The following is a 15997-nucleotide window of genomic DNA, read 5'->3' as shown; positions in this document are numbered from 1 at the left end:
ATGCTTTTCTTCTTTATAAGGTTCTCCAAGGGCTTTACATTTTGAATATTCGGCCCTTAGAAGTTGAGTTGTGAGCAAATATTTATTTCTAGTCTGTGGGTTGTCTTTGAATTTTGGTTATTGCTGCCTTTGAGGTGCATGTGTTCCTTAATTTAATGTAGGATCTTTCATTGTTCTCATTCTAAGATAGAATTTTGTATAGCAAAGAACACAAATTAGCCTTTCTATTAAAATTTGAGTCCTTGAAGGCTATATTTTCAGGGATTATTTCTACAGTTCATTTCTAGAGAAGTTCATTACCAGAGAAGTTTCTCTGATCATGTAGAGCACCATACGGAGGAGTCACAGCTTCCTTTTCTGAGTGTGAACCCAATTCTAGGCATTGCTTCTGTGGTTGCCTTTCACCTTTGATGAGATTGCTTCTTCTCTTCACTTAAGAGAAGAAGAGGGAGCAGATGCCGTCTAAGTGGTTCCAGTTCAAAATGAAAAAAAAAAAGTACTGTGTCCTGGCTTCTGAAACTCTGGAAATATGATACTATTCTCTGTATTCCTTTAATCATGTATAAAATAAGTTTAATATAATGCCCATCTCATAGTTATGTCAATAATGGCATGAGTTAATATAGTTAATGTATTAAAAACACAGATCTATGTCAGCCATATGTTAAATGTTCTAAAAATTTAGCAGAATCCATATGAATTTGGATCTTATCTTTATCATTTGTGAAAGTATCTGCAATGGTATATATATATGTATATATATACATATATATATATATATATATATATTTCCTTGGGCATGGTACCAGAAAATGACCTAGAGATAAAAATGAATATACACACTTATCACTATAGTGGTAAATATTTTTGTCCACAAACTTGAAAATAACTTCACATATGCGTGAAAAGTCCTGAAAAGCATGAATTTATTCATAGAGTCTTTATAGTAAGTGCCTCAGTAGCTTTTAATAACATGCTATAAATCATCTACTTCAGAATAATTTTTCTGGCTCATCTTTGCAAGGATACTCTACTATTTAGACAGAGAAATCAATGCAATATACCACCCATTGCTTTGTGATGCAAAAAACATAGTCTAAGTATTTGTTTGCAAGGGTCATGAGGTATTTAAAAACTCATGATCCTGATGAATAATAACTGATAATGATCCCTACTCTGGAATTTTAATATCACTGGAGTCCTTGGATAAGGTCCTTGAAGTTAAGTACACAATGTTCACTGGCCATTTTGTATTGTCTTTTATTTTCTCCTCTGACTAGATCAAATAATGAAAACAAATATTACCCAGAGACGCATTCACAAACACATTCACACACACACACACACACACACATCAGCAGTTTTGACCAGTGGGTTATTTCAATAGAAATGATGACAAAATGCTAATATTATTTAGATAAGAATACCTTCACTATTTAATGTTTAACTAACATCTGAAACAGCTAAACTATGGTTCACCTAACCTACCACTTTAAGAATCTGTCAAATAGGAGAACAATAAAAGTAGAAGAAAAGAAAGAAGATAATTCATCTGAACAGCACTTCATCCGTTGCTCATGGATTTGCTCAAGTGGGCGCCAGTAAGGTCTCCATTGTGAGACTTGTTGTTACTGTTTTTGGCATATCGAATATGCCACAGGTAGTTTGCCAGGCTCTGCCGTGCGGGCGGGACACTCTTGGTAGCTTGCCGGGCTCTCAGAGAGAAACAGAGGAATCAAATCTGGATTGTCAGCATGCAAGGCAAAGACCCTACCCACTGTGCTATCATGCCAGTCCTGAATACTGATGCTCAATTTAAACTCCTGAAATTTAACTATGAAGAGGAAGAAAGATTAAAAATAAGGATTAAAATGAAATACTAAGACATCCATCAGTCTTTCCTTTTATCTAGGTCATGCATACTTCCATTAGTACAGACAACTAAGATTTTTTTTCCTAAGCTTTAAAATTTTTTTTTAATTGAATCACTGTGAATAGACTCCAACAAAGTTGTTTATCCCTTCATCAGGGTATATTCCCAGAAGTGGTATTGCTGGATCTAATGGCAGCACAATTTCTAATTTGAGGGGTAATATCCGTATTGTTTTCCAAAAAGACTGAACCAGTCAGCATTCTCATGCACAATTAATTAGAGTCTCTTTCTCCCCTCATTCACCAGCACTGGTTGCTCTGGTTCTTTTGAATGTGTGCCAGTCTCTGTGATGTGAGATGGTTTTTCACTGTTGCTTTGATTTGCATCTCCCTCAAGATGAGTGATGAACAGCATTTTTAATATGCCTTTTGGTCATTCAAATGTCTTTGAGATGGTTTCTGTTCATTATTTTGCACCATTTTAAATGAATTTGAATGTGTTTTTCTTATAGACTTCACACCAGTGCCTTGTATGTCTTTGATATTAACCCCTTATCAGAAGGGTATTGGGTGAATATCCTTTCTCATTCCATAGATGTCCTTGTATCCTGGTGACTGTTTCTTTTGAGATGTAGAAAGATTAGTTTAATGTAGTTCTGTAAAAAATTACAAAGGCGGCGCGCACAGAAGGGGGAGATGCAATGATGTGTCGTGTTGTTCTGTTGTTCTCGGGCACTCGGGGCAGCTCTCTCTCACATGCACCACTCCCGTTTGGTGTTCTCGAGCCGCTGTGTATGGATCGGATCAGGATGGCTCCTCCTTGTGCTCTGCTTCTGTGTGTGCCGCTGTGCTCTCTTCTGTCTGTCTCTCTGTCTCTGTCTCTCTAGTCTCTCTTCTAATCTCTTCCGATTTCTCACTGTCTCTACTGTCTTCTTCTTCTGTCTCCCCTGTCTTCTTCTTCTGTCTCCCTTGTCTTCTTCTGTCTCTTGCCTTCTTCCCCCACAGTCTTAGTTTATATAGCAAATTACATAGGATGGTGACACAAAGGTGGGTTGAACATTAACAAATCAAAAATGAAGGGTAAGACCATTCTCTAGGAGATTAACAAAATCTCATCTAAGGAGATTACTAAGAGATTCACTCAAGGGTGCGGTCCAAACAAGGGTGTGTCAGGGTGTGAGCTAGTAATTTGCTAAAATAGTTATAGTAAATTTACTTCTAATATTTCTAGCAATGTCATTCTGTATGAGCACAGTAAGAGATATATCAGACTTAAAGTTTGGTTCTTCCTGAGGACATTCACTATATATTCCAGACCACATTCCTCAGGCCAGGTTAGTATTCCTAACCCCAGCAGCGTCCTAGTCTCATCGTTACTTTTGGATCATGACAACATTTGTCTATGACCATGCTCTCAACTTATAGTTGAGTATTGTGGCGCTTTGGCCTGGCCCATTTCAATGCCACGGTAGCTCACAGCTTGCCTTGGGTCCATTCCGTCCCTCAGTCCCTCATTGGGACTCTACTTTTGAGGTTCTAGGAACTAAGGGCAACTAAGTGGAGAAAGCAGATGCCCAGGAGTAAAATTTATTGGAGTCAATCAGCTCCCACTTTACAAAGCATAATATTAACTGTCTTCCTGTGTCCATACAGAAAGGACATTGCTTTAAGGTAAACAGTTCCCTGTGGCAAGGCTAAAGGGAGAAACCCCATGTTATCCTACATACATAGTTGCTTTTGTTTATCTTTGTTTCCACTTGCTTGGTCAGTGTCATTTCACCTGTGAAGATATGTTTACCTTCAATATTGTGGAGGGTTTTGCGTACATATTCTCCCACGTACTTTACAGATTAGAGTCTGATGTTGATGTCTTTAACCCATTTTGATCTGTCTTGTTTTTATGGCATTTGGTAGAGCTCTGAGTCCATATTTTTTCATGTAGCTGTCCAGTTTTCCCAACACCACTTGTTAAGGAGTCTTCCGTTGCTCTTGTTCACATTTCTTGTTCCCTTACCGAGAATGTAATGTTCATAAATTTCAGAATATGTGCCAGGATTTTCAACTCTTTTCCATTGTTCTTCAGGTCTGTCTTTATTCGAAAACCTTGCTCTTTTAATTACTATTACTTTGTAATACAGTTTGAAGTTGGGTAAGTTGATGTCCCCTATCTTCTCTTTTCCAAAGAGTACTTCAGCTATTCATGGGGATTTATTGTTTCATATGAATTTCACGAGTGTTTGATCAATTTCTTTGAAAAATGTCATGGATACCCATATAGGGAACACAATGAATCTGTATAATGCTTTGAGGAGTAATGCTCTTTTGACAATGTTTAATATCCCAATTCATGAGCAGGGGATGTGTCTCTATTCCCTTATGTCCTCTTTTTTTATTTCTTGAAGTAGCATTTTGTAATTTTCCTTGAATAGGTCCTTTGCTTCCTTAGTTAATCTTATTCTGAGGTACCTGATTTTCTGAGGCACAATTGTGAACAGGGTTGTTTTTTGTAATATCTTTCTCTTCTCTTTCATTATTTGCATATAGGGAAGCTATGGATTTGGGGGTAACCTTGGATTTTGCAACCTTCCACTTAATATAGAGTTCAATAATTTTAGGAGGTTTTTAGTAGAGACCTTAGGATTTTATAAGTATAATATCATGTCATCTGTAAATAGTGAGAGTTTGACTTCTTCCTTTCTTACTTGGATGCTGTTAATACCTTTTTCTTCCCTAACTGCTTTGGTAAGTACTTTCACCATTAAATTAAATAGAAAGGGAAAGAGTGGGCAACCTTGTCTTGTACCTGATCAAGGGACAAGCAACAGCATTTAATCTTTTCCCATTGAGAATAAGGCTTGCTGTGGGCTTATGGTAAATGGCATTGATATATTGAAGAAAATTCCTTCAACTCCCAGTTTGTTGAGAGTTTTCATAATGAATGGGCGCAGGATCTTGTCAAATATTTTCTCTGCATTTATTAATGTGATCATATGGTTTTCATCTTTTCTTTTATTGATATGATAAGTTACATTCATTTGTGAATGTAAAACCATACTTGCGTTTCTGGGATGAATCCCACTTGGTCATGATGTATGATATTTTTGATGAGTCATTGGATTCTATTTGCTGATATTTCGTTGTGAACACATGTGTTCATCAGGAATATCGGCCTATAATTGTCTTCATTTGTGGCATCTCTGTTTTGGGTGATATGCACCTCATGGAAACTTTTTAGGAGTGTTTCTATTTCTTCAATTTACTGGAAAAGCTTGAAAAGGACTGGTAAATTAAAAGAAAATTTAAAATAAGCTGTTTAATTTCCAGATGTTTGATTTGATTATTAGTTTCTCTCTGTCTCTGTCTCTGTCTCTGAATCTGTCTCTGTCTCTGTCTCTCTCTCTCTCTCTTTGTGTGTGTGTTTGTGTGTATGTGTTATTAGTTTCTATTTTTAGTTCACTGTGGCCTGAAAAGATAGCTGGTATAATTTCTATCTTCTTTACTTTTTTGAGGTATGTTTTGTGGCCAAACATGTGGTCTGTCTTGGAAAATGTTTCATGTGCACTGGAGTAGAATATGTATTTGACTTTTTGGGGGAGGAAAAGCCCTGTATATATCTACTAACCTTCTACTTTTCATTTCTTCCTTCAGAGCCAGTACATCCTTGCTGAATTTTAGTCTCATTAAACTATGAAGAGAGTATCTTGCCAACACGCCTGACTGTCTTCCCCAGGGCCCCTCGGAAGGGATGAGCTCCAGCTTCCCTCCCCACCCCGAGAAGAGCTCCCGGCGGCCAAAGACCACTGGAACCTAGCTACAGCCATGCTCGAGGCCCCTCTCCACACGTTCGGACAGGCCTCATGCATGAAAGTACCAGCAGAGGAACCCAGGTGTGTAATTCCATCAAAGGTCAGCACCCAGAGACTTAAAAGCAAGCTCCCAGATATCCTGTAGCCTACTTCTCCCTCTGGGAGAAACTGGCAAGCTTCTGAGAGTTTCCTGCCCACATGGGACAGACTTGCAAACTTCCCATGGTGTATTCATATGCTAAATCCAGTAACAAGCTGGATCTCATTCTCCTGACCCTGAAAGAGCCTCCATCATTGAGAGGGCCAAGCAGAGAGAGACTTCTAGGATCTCAGGGAAAGGACAAATGGAGAGGTTACTAAGCCCACTCGAGAAATCATCGATTAACGGGGATTTTGTGATTTGTGATTCATGAAAAACTATGAAGAGGTAACAAGGTGGTGTTGAAGTCTCTGGCTAGTATTGTGTTGATAAAAATGTCCTCCATGAAGTCTATTAGCATATGTTTTAAGCATTTTGCTGGCATCTCACTGGGTGTGTATATCTTTCTGAATAATTTATCCCTGATGTACATATCCCTTTGTTATTAAGAAATGTCCTTCACTGTTCCTTCTAATGTTTCTTCAGCCTAAAATCTAAGTTGTTGGACACTAGTATCGCCACTCTGACTTTTTGAAGGAGTTGATTGCTTGAAGAATTGTTTTCCATTTTTTGACTTTGAGTCTGTGTTTGCTCTGACTCTTCAAATGTATTTCTCATCACTGTATCACTGAAATGCCATTGCTTATCTATTTGCTAGAGCGGGCACCAGTAACGTCTCCATTGTGAGACTTGTTGTTACTGGTTTTGGCATATCAAATATGCCATGGGTAGCTTGCCAGGCTCTGCGTGCAGGCGAGATATTCTCGATAGCTTGCCGACTCTCCAGGGAGGAGCGGAGGAATCAAACCCAGGTCGGCCATGTGCAAGGCAAAAGCCTTACCCGCTGTGCTATCGTTCCAGCCCATATTTCTCATAGAAGGCAGAATTTTGAATTCAGTTGTTTTTATCCATTTTGCCATTCTGTTTCTTTTAATTGATATATTTAGACAACTGGCTTTGAGAGAGATGATTGTCATGGGGTTCTGTGCCATCATTCTTTTGAAATTTGCTGTGTTTTTGGTGTTTGTATTGTCTTACCGTAGCCCCTTCATCCTTCTTTTCTTTTTTATTTTTTTGTAATCTCCCCCTCTCCCAACAATGTTCATTTATTAATCTGGAACTGGTGAACATTTCTTTATTTGGCAAAAGCCATTTTAGCAAATATGAATAAATTAAGAGCATTGAAGTAAATAGATTATCTTAGATTATTAGAATGGAAACAATGCAAGCATGAGGTTTTTAGAAGAAGCCTTTTCTGTTGAATGTGAGAGACATGAATGTGGAAGTAGGGATAGATGTTATTGTTTCTGAAGCTTGCTAATTTTAAAGATGACAAAAGGGGTCATAAGACAAAATATTTACGAAATGCTTAGAAGTTGCAAAAGGTAAGCCAATAGGTCTTCCCTACTATCTCCATAAAAGATTAGAGTTCTGTTTTGCCATCAGCTTGACTTTAGCACAGTGAGATTTTTCCTTACAGGGGCCTGTCAGTGCCCTTCATCCTTGTTTTCAAGTTGCTTTTGAATGTATGAAATTACTGAGCTGTTTTTTACCCAAGAGTTTTGTATTTTTCCTTTAAATCTAAATGTGAGTCTAGATGAAGTACTCTTGGTGAGGCATTCATTTCATTAAGTTTTTTCTCTATATCCCACCAGATTTTCAGAGCCTGAGGGTTTCATCTTGATAAATCTGCTGTAAATATAAGGGATGCTCCTTTGTATGTAATTTCCTTCTCTGATCTTGCTGTACCTCTACCTATAGTGTTTGTTATTCTAATTATGATATGTCTTGGATTATTTTTAGCTTTATTAGGGTTTCTTTTAGCTGGTACACTTTGGTCTTCTTGTATATGGATGCCTACATTCTCCAGTTCTGGGAACTTTTCAGGAATGATGTCTTTAAGTGTTACTATCAAATTCGGATTGCATCCCTGTACCTCTGGTACTCCAATGATTCTTATGTTATTCCCCTTGAATTCATTCCACACTTCTCTAACCCTCCCCGAGCTATCTTGAAGTCTTTTTTCCATGTTCTGTTGTCTAGGTGCTTTCTGCATCTGATCTTCAAACTCACTGATTCTGTTTTTTGCTGTTGTCATTCTACTATTGAGGGCACCCAGTGAGTTTTTTATTTCATCTTCTGAATTTTATATTAGTGACTCTTCTGTTTGTAGTTTTCTTGTTTCTGTTCTCATTTCTCCCTGTATTTTATTCACTTACTGTTTCACTATTTTTTTATATCCTCCCATGTTTTATTGGATGTCCACACTACTGTTTCTTTGAGCTCATTAAATATCCTTACCATTTCATCTCTGAATTCTTTGTTTGAGAGAGTATGTATGTGGGTATTCCTTGTTGAGTCTTCATGGCTCTTTTCTTCATTCACTCCTAGTGGTGGAGATCTGTACTGTTTTACCATGATGCTGTCATAGTATGTAGGTGGATCTTTCCAGTTCACTATCAATGTCTTGCTCACATTGTCAGGGAGGACTCTGGGTAAGCTTGGTAGATAGTGGTCTCCTCTTTCCCTGCAAATATATTACCTTCTTTTGTGGTCCTCCTCTATGACTTGTGTGGACTCTCTAGCAGTGATTCAGTTGACATGCCCTTTTAGATTGGGTTTGTACAGATTCTGTGTTCACCATTATTTTGATGACTTTAGTGGGTATTTTTATTGGAATAAGTTAGTGGACTATTGGTCTAATGTGGTTAGGTAGCTAGAGTCAGGCTGTCCTCAAATAGGAGGCTGAGATATGGATCTAATCTATGAAAGGAGAAACTCACTGACTGCAGCATGAGCGTCTGCCACCCTGGAGGGCACTGCCAGTGTATCCGTGGGGGAAAGGTCCTCGTGTTGGCACAGATCCTGGATTACAGTTCAAGTGTCACTGCTGTCTCACTTCTAAAAATGCACGTGTCCCCTCTCACCAAGGTGCTCCTCTGGACAGGGCCACAGAGAGGGACTCTTCACTGTCGCTTCTTCCCACATTGCCTACCTGGCAATTAAGATTTCTAAATTGAGAATTCTATTTATTAGGTGTAGCATTTAAGATTTCTTAATCTTTAAATTCTTAAATATAAATACTTCTGGTGGAAGAAACAGATATAAAGTTTATTCTGTGGTAACAATTTGGGACTTAGCTGGAAAAAATTTCCAAATGAAAGAATCATTTACTCAATATGACTAATGGCTTCACTGTAAATACTGCATAAAGCTTCCTGACTAGAAAAGAGAACAGCCTACTAAAAATATCCTAATCTAATAGACATTAATAATTTATTAGATTTTGAAAATAAAATGGTGATTCTTAATATATATATATATATATATATATATATATATATAAACTGGGAGGAGGATATTATCCCCAAGTTATAGAGCATCATTTGTTTTGTATAAGTGAGCCCCTTGGGTAGATTCCTTAATCTACAAGACCAAGCATGTATCAAGATATGACCTTGGTACTCCACAAGCATCCCTAGAGTGTCTCACCAAAATTTCTCAGATGTAATTGTGAGTTGCAGCTGCTCCAAAGTATTTGAATCAGTAAAATTCATAAACTCTCAAAGACACAGTTGAAATGCTTTCTTGTTCTTCTTTATATGAGTTTCATCCTAAATTGATCTCAGCTAATATCATCACAAAAAGAGGACCAGAATGTGTCTCAGGGGTTGTTTCTGCATGGCATGTATGAGATACTGGGTTTAATACCCAGCACTGCACGACCATGACAAATTTAATTTCTCTCCCAGTTTTAATTCTTCTCTAAACAATGTTAAAGAAAAAGAAAGAGAAATATTGAACAATATTACCATTGAATTTATTTTTATTCAACATGCATCACTCAGTGTTCCAGTAATATTCAGAAAGTTCCTCTTTACTCAAACATGACTAGTCCAAGTAGTCAATTAAAATAATTAAATGAAATGTGCCACACTCAACCACATAAGTCACGTTTTGAAAAAATATTTGCAAACTTTTTGAAAAAAATATTTGATTTTACAAATGTGTAATTCAAGATCTATTCAGTCAAGGTGCAAACAAATTTATGTATTTGGATGCAGTTAAAGTCTAATAATGTTCAGATGATGAAAAATACATCATTCCAAGAAGAAAATGCTCAACTTATGAAAAAAGTGTGTACTTAGCAAAATCAAACTTTCAGAATAAATATTTGTTTGAAATCCTTCTCCAAAATAGAAAATTAAGTTTAATGTTATTTCTCTTAAATAAATGGGTTGGCTAAAGTGAACAGCTAGGCTTCAATACTTATCAATCTTATTTACAAATTTTATATTGAATTTTGGAAATAACTACTTTTTTGTTGCTTATTTGACAATAATTCAATCAGTATTTATTCACTTACTCACAGATGTAGTCATCATTATCATCATCCCGTTGATCATTGATTTTCTAGAGCGGTCTCAGTTATGTCTCCTTTTGTCCTGGCCCAGAGATTTTAGAAGCCTCTCTTTACTTGTCCTTCCCAACAGCGCCACATTGCAGGCTCTTTCAGGGTCAGGGGAATGAGACCCATCGTTGTTACTTGTTTTGGCATATGGATACGCCACCGTAGCTTGCCAGGCTCTCCCATATGGGCAGGAAACTCTCGGTAGGTTACCAGTTTCCCCAAGAGGGAGAACTAGGGTATAAGATGTCAGGGCTGTCTCTGTCCCACCTGGCCATCCCCATCCCTTCTACCCTCTCACAGATGTAGTAAATCAGTAATATTTATATGCAGTAAATATTGTGCTGCAAACTAATTTTTTCTATTCTTAATTTATATAACTAATTTTGAATGTTTTACTTGTTGAAGGAAAGTAGATACAAATAGAAATGCCATTTATTGAATATTATTTAAATACTATTAATTTTTTAGCCATACAATGTTACTGCAACAAACTCACCAACAAATTATCAATATTTACCCACCACTGTCCTTTGAACATTTCTGATTTGCTGCCTCATGATTTTTATTATTAAATAAAATGTTCTATGCATAATTAAAAGGATAGTAGATACTATAATTTAAAAGTGTATTTCCATAAATTAATTTCAATATTAGCTAATGGTTTGCCATTTTTGCATCAAATATTAATTAGTAGAAGTATTCTCATTGATTTACATTATATCTAATTTAATTTTTTTACTTTTTTTTCTTGCTTTTTGGGTCACACCTGGAGATGCACAGGGGTTACTCCTTGCTTTGCACTCAGGAATTACTCCTGGCTGTGCTCAGGGGACCATATGGATGCTGGGGATTGAACCGAGGTAGGCCTCGTGCAAGGCAAACACCCTACCCACTGTACTATCGCTCCAACCCCATCTAAATTCTATTTTAAATGTATTATGGCAAAATACATCTTCTATATAACTACAAATTTATATGTAACAAATTTAATGATCATTTCTCACTATCATTGAATGCAAGTTTGCTCAAATTTCCTCAGTAGTAATCCAAATGCCTTTGGAAATTTTTTTAACCAGAACTAATTCAGCGAATGGATATAACTTCCATGTGAAATGTTTCTGACAATTTAATTTTGATTAAAATATGACATGCATATAGAGTAGTATAAAATTATAAGTAGAGAGTAAATGAACTTCCCCTCATTGAACCACCTCACTTGCCAAAATAGACTGTCATCAGAAGTCTCAATATGCCAAGGTCTATCCCTTAAATAACCATCTACGTTTCATACTCTCAGATCTCTCTATATCCTTCTCTCTCTCTCTCTCTCTCTCTCTCTCTCTCTCTCCCTCTCACACACGCATGCACACACACACACACACACGCACACACACACATGGAAAACTTACTTTTATATGATTTTGTATCACTCAACCCAAGAGAGACATACAACCTGTTTCTTTTAGTATTGGCAAAATTGTGGTGTTGGGACAAAAGTGACATTCCCCATTATACACAATAAATTTCCATGTATTCGAATATTTTAAAAAAACATTTTTAGATTAATATAGTTATTCTTAGTAAAGAAATCTCAAATATCTATTAAGATATTTGACTAGATATCTGATTTTTTAATGTTATCTAAAATGCTGGCTTAACACATAATTTTGGAGTTGCTTGCATTCCTGCTTGGGTTCGTAATTTTAGTTCTTTAATTTGTGGCAAACTCCCTGTCTCCCTCTATTTTGTTATCTCTTTCCGTTCCTCTTCTCTCTCATTTCAATTCCTCTTATCTCATTTTTTCAGTAAAACGATTTACTGCATTAAAAATAAAATAAAATGCTAGTACAATTTCTGCATATACTTGTAGTAAGTAGAAAAAATACAGTTTTCAAAACATCTTAAATTTAAAATTTTGTCATCTGCATGTATTAATACATATAGGGCATTTATAGATTCTTCTGAATTTTAATTTATATAAATTTGTTGCCATTGTCTCATATGTTCTTTTCTTAGAACTTTGCTTATTTCATTACTTTTCCCACTAACTACAACCATTAAGTACAATACAATATCCAAGTTCTTGCTGAAGTGCCCATCAACTTTCTTCATATCAAATATTATATTTAAATATATATCATTAACTTAAATATCAGCTGTAAGTTCTATTTTGTTCTATTTTGCTGTTTGTTATTAAATGACTAAAATTCTATACCAGGCTTATAATAAATTTTAGAAATTGTTCATTTTAGGGGATGTTGTCCTGCAACTGTTGGGATAATGTATGTCTCATTTTATTAATATGTAACTTACTGTTTTGAAATTTTTAGATTTCAAAATCACAATCCTAGAGTGAAATAGCGTTGATTATACTTAATTTACATTTCTGATTCATGTGATGTTTTGTTTTTGGTGTTTTTTTTCCCCCATATGCACATAGATTAAACTTTTATGTTACTTTCTTTTTGATTTTATTTCACACTAAAACAATATGAATACTTTTCTTCTTTTCAATTCTCTGAAATTATTTATTGAATATTAAAACATATATTTAGAGTTAATAAACATCTTGGCCTGGAGAAGCCATTTGAAGTCTAAGATGTAAGAACTTGAATGATTTTAATAACATTAAATTTAATTGATAAATATTAGCTTTTTGTTTTATGTCATTAATTCAATGAGTTTTTCCAAATAAAATTTTCAAACATAAATTTCATATAATTTAAATTTCATATAATTAAATTTCACATAATTGAAAAACACCATAAGCAAAAGAAATTAAGAGATATAATAAAGTAATCATGAGAGAGGTTGGAGAGATAATATAGTGGGTATGGCATTTACCTTGCATGTAGTCCACCTGGATTCAACTCCTGGCACCCCATATGGTCCCCTGAACCCACAAGGCATGATGGCTGAGAACAGAGTCTTCAGTAAGCCTTGAATGAAGCCTTGAAGTAAGCCTTGAACATTGTTGGGTGAAGACCAAAATCTGAATTCTGATAGTTTTATTTCTAATTTCCTATATTATTAGTTTTGAGATGTATTTAACTTATTTTATTTACATTTTGTGACATTACAACTCATTTTATCTCCAAACTTTTTGCAGATTTTGTTGCACAGTTTAATTTCTTACGTATATTTTGACCCATTATACTAAGATATTGTTATTAAGACAGTCATAATGTCATTTCGACTATACTTTTTTGTTTCTCTAGGATATATTCCCAGAAGTGGTATTGCTGGATCAAATGGAAGCTCAATTTCTAATTTTTTGAGAATCGTCCATATTGTTTTCCAAAGGTGCTAGACCATTCGGCATTTCCACCAGCAGTGTAGAAGGGTCAGAAGGGTTCCTTTCTCTCCACATCCTCTCCAACAGCGGTTGCTTTTGCTCTTTTGGATGTGTGTCATTCTCTGTGGTGTGAGGTGATATCTCATGGTAGTTTTGATCTGCATCTCCCTGATGATTAGTGATGCAGAGCATTTGTTCATGTACCTTTTAGCCATTCGTATCTCTTTCTTGGAAAAGTTTCTGTTCATTTCTTCAGCCCATTTATATGTTCATTGCGGCACTGCTTACAATAGCCAGAATCTGGAAAAAAAACGAGTGCCCGAGAACAGATGACTGGTTAAAGAAACTTTGGTACATCTATACAATGGAATACTATGCAGCTGTTAGAAAAGATGAAGTCATGAACTTTGCATATAAGTGGATCAACATGGAAAGTATCATGCTAAGTGAAATGAGTCAGAAAGAGAGGGACAGGCATAGAAAGATTGCACTCATCTGTGGAATATAAAATAACAGAGTAGGAGACTTATATCCAAGAATAGTAGTATATAATGCCAGGAGATTGGCTCCATAACTTGGAAGTGGGCCTCACATGTTGGTGGAAAGTCATTCCAGATAGAGAATGGAACACAAAGTAAAATGTGATTGGAGATCCTGCACGGGGAGGGAGATGCGTGCTGAAAATAGACTAGAGACTGAACACGATGGTCACTCAATGCCCCTGTTGCAAACCACAACACCCAAAAGGAGAGAGAGAGAAAAAATGGGAATGCCCTGCCACACAGGCATGGGGTGGGGGAGATGATATGGGGGGAGGGAGGGATACTGGGTTCATTGGTGGTGGAGAATGGACACTGGTGGAGGGATGGGCTCTTGAACATTGCATGAAGGAAAAACAAGCACAAAAATATGTCAATCTGGACTGTGAACTGGGCTATAACTCCGTGCTGCACGGGGGTGGATCTTTCCTCCCCACCCTGTTTTCCTGCATGGAAAATGGTGACGGCAGCAACATCCACATGGCAGGAACCATCTTCTAAACTCCTAACCCAGAGGTATATGGTGTTTTACACTTGGGGCTCCTAGGGAATAAAGGGGAGTGGGTGTAACTGGCACGCCTTCAGCCCAGATAAATTCGGAGCTGCTGAGAGTGAAACGGACCCTCTGTGCCTAAAGGCTTTGATTCCAGAGACCTAACACATTTGGACATTCAGCACAGCTTCTAATAGCAATGCACCGGGACTGTGAACTGGGCTACAACTCCGTGCTGCCCGAGGGTGGATCTTTCCTCCCCACCCTGTCTTCCTGCATGGAAAATGGCAGCAGCAGCAACATCCACATGGCAGGAGCCATCTTCTGAGACTCCTAATCCAGAGGTATACGATTTTTACACTTGGGGCTCCTAGGGAATCATGGGAAGTGGGTGTAACCGGCATGCCCTCAACCCAGATGAATTCGGAGCTGCTGAGAGTGAAACGGACCCTCTGCGCCTAAAGACTTTGATTCCAGAGACTTCTTACAGCAATGCACTGGGATTGTGAGCTGGGCTATGCAATTTCAATTTCTGGCAGAATTTTACCTGGACTTTATACAGAAATCCAAAACTGTGCGGATGATTCTGTGTCCGAGCGACTTAACATCTATAATTGTCAGCAATGTGAAACGGTTCCTTTTTAACAGGTCTGACTTGGAGGGGAAACTCCAAATAATAACAGTGAGTTTTTGTTGAAATATTGAAGGTTATTAAAGTACCAGCCATTTCTCTGGACTGTGAACTAAGCAACAGCCCCACGCCAGCCGAGAAGAGGAAATATCCTTCTTTCCCGATTGTTTCCCATTTTCAGGGAGAAACACAGTGTGGCATCTGCCATGCTATGAGGCGCGGGAAAGAGGATGATGGGGAAAAAAAAAGGAAAAGGAAAAAGGAAAAAAAAGAGTTATGTAGTTGGAGCAGTGGGACTACATATCTCTTCATTCTCAGCAATGGAAAACTACTTATCAAATGCTTCCTTGGTAGTAGGGCTGTCTTTCTTGAGGGGAACTCCAACAACAATAGTGAGTTTTGTCTTGAAATATGGAACGTAATCAAAGTAAAGATAAAATGAAGTGAAATTCATCAGTTATGCAGTTGGGGGTGGGGGGGCGGGGGCAGGGGGTATACTGGGGTTTTTGGTGGTGGAATATGGGCACTGGTGAAGGGATGGGTGTTTGAATATTGTATAACTGAGACATAAACCTGAGAACTTTGTAACTTTCCACATGGTGATTCAATAAAAATTAAAAAAAATATATTGAACAAGACTAATTTCTCTTCTAACGGATATTTTCAATTTTATGTCTGAAAATATCTTACCTGTAGCTTTTTTCCCCCAAGATGTTTACAGTGACTAGAAAAAAATATGCTTTCATGCATCTATTCTTGGTCAAGTTGGAATATATCATCCTATTATATTTTATACTGGTGCCCACTTGAG

At 37.0% G+C, this 15997-nt stretch overlaps 1 pseudogene; it reads left to right on the top strand.

Moving 5' to 3' along the window:
* Positions 1-245: 245 nt before the first annotated feature.
* Positions 246-471, top strand: LOC129404481 (small nucleolar RNA U3; annotated as a pseudogene).
* Positions 472-15997: the final 15526 nt, after the last annotated feature.

This window comes from Sorex araneus, chromosome 4, assembly GCF_027595985.1.
Source record: "Sorex araneus isolate mSorAra2 chromosome 4, mSorAra2.pri, whole genome shotgun sequence".
In the NCBI taxonomy this organism is placed as follows: Eukaryota; Metazoa; Chordata; class Mammalia; order Eulipotyphla; family Soricidae; genus Sorex; species Sorex araneus.
The sequence above is the reverse complement of the archived record's forward strand: the minus strand, read 5'-3'. Positions and strand labels throughout refer to the sequence as shown.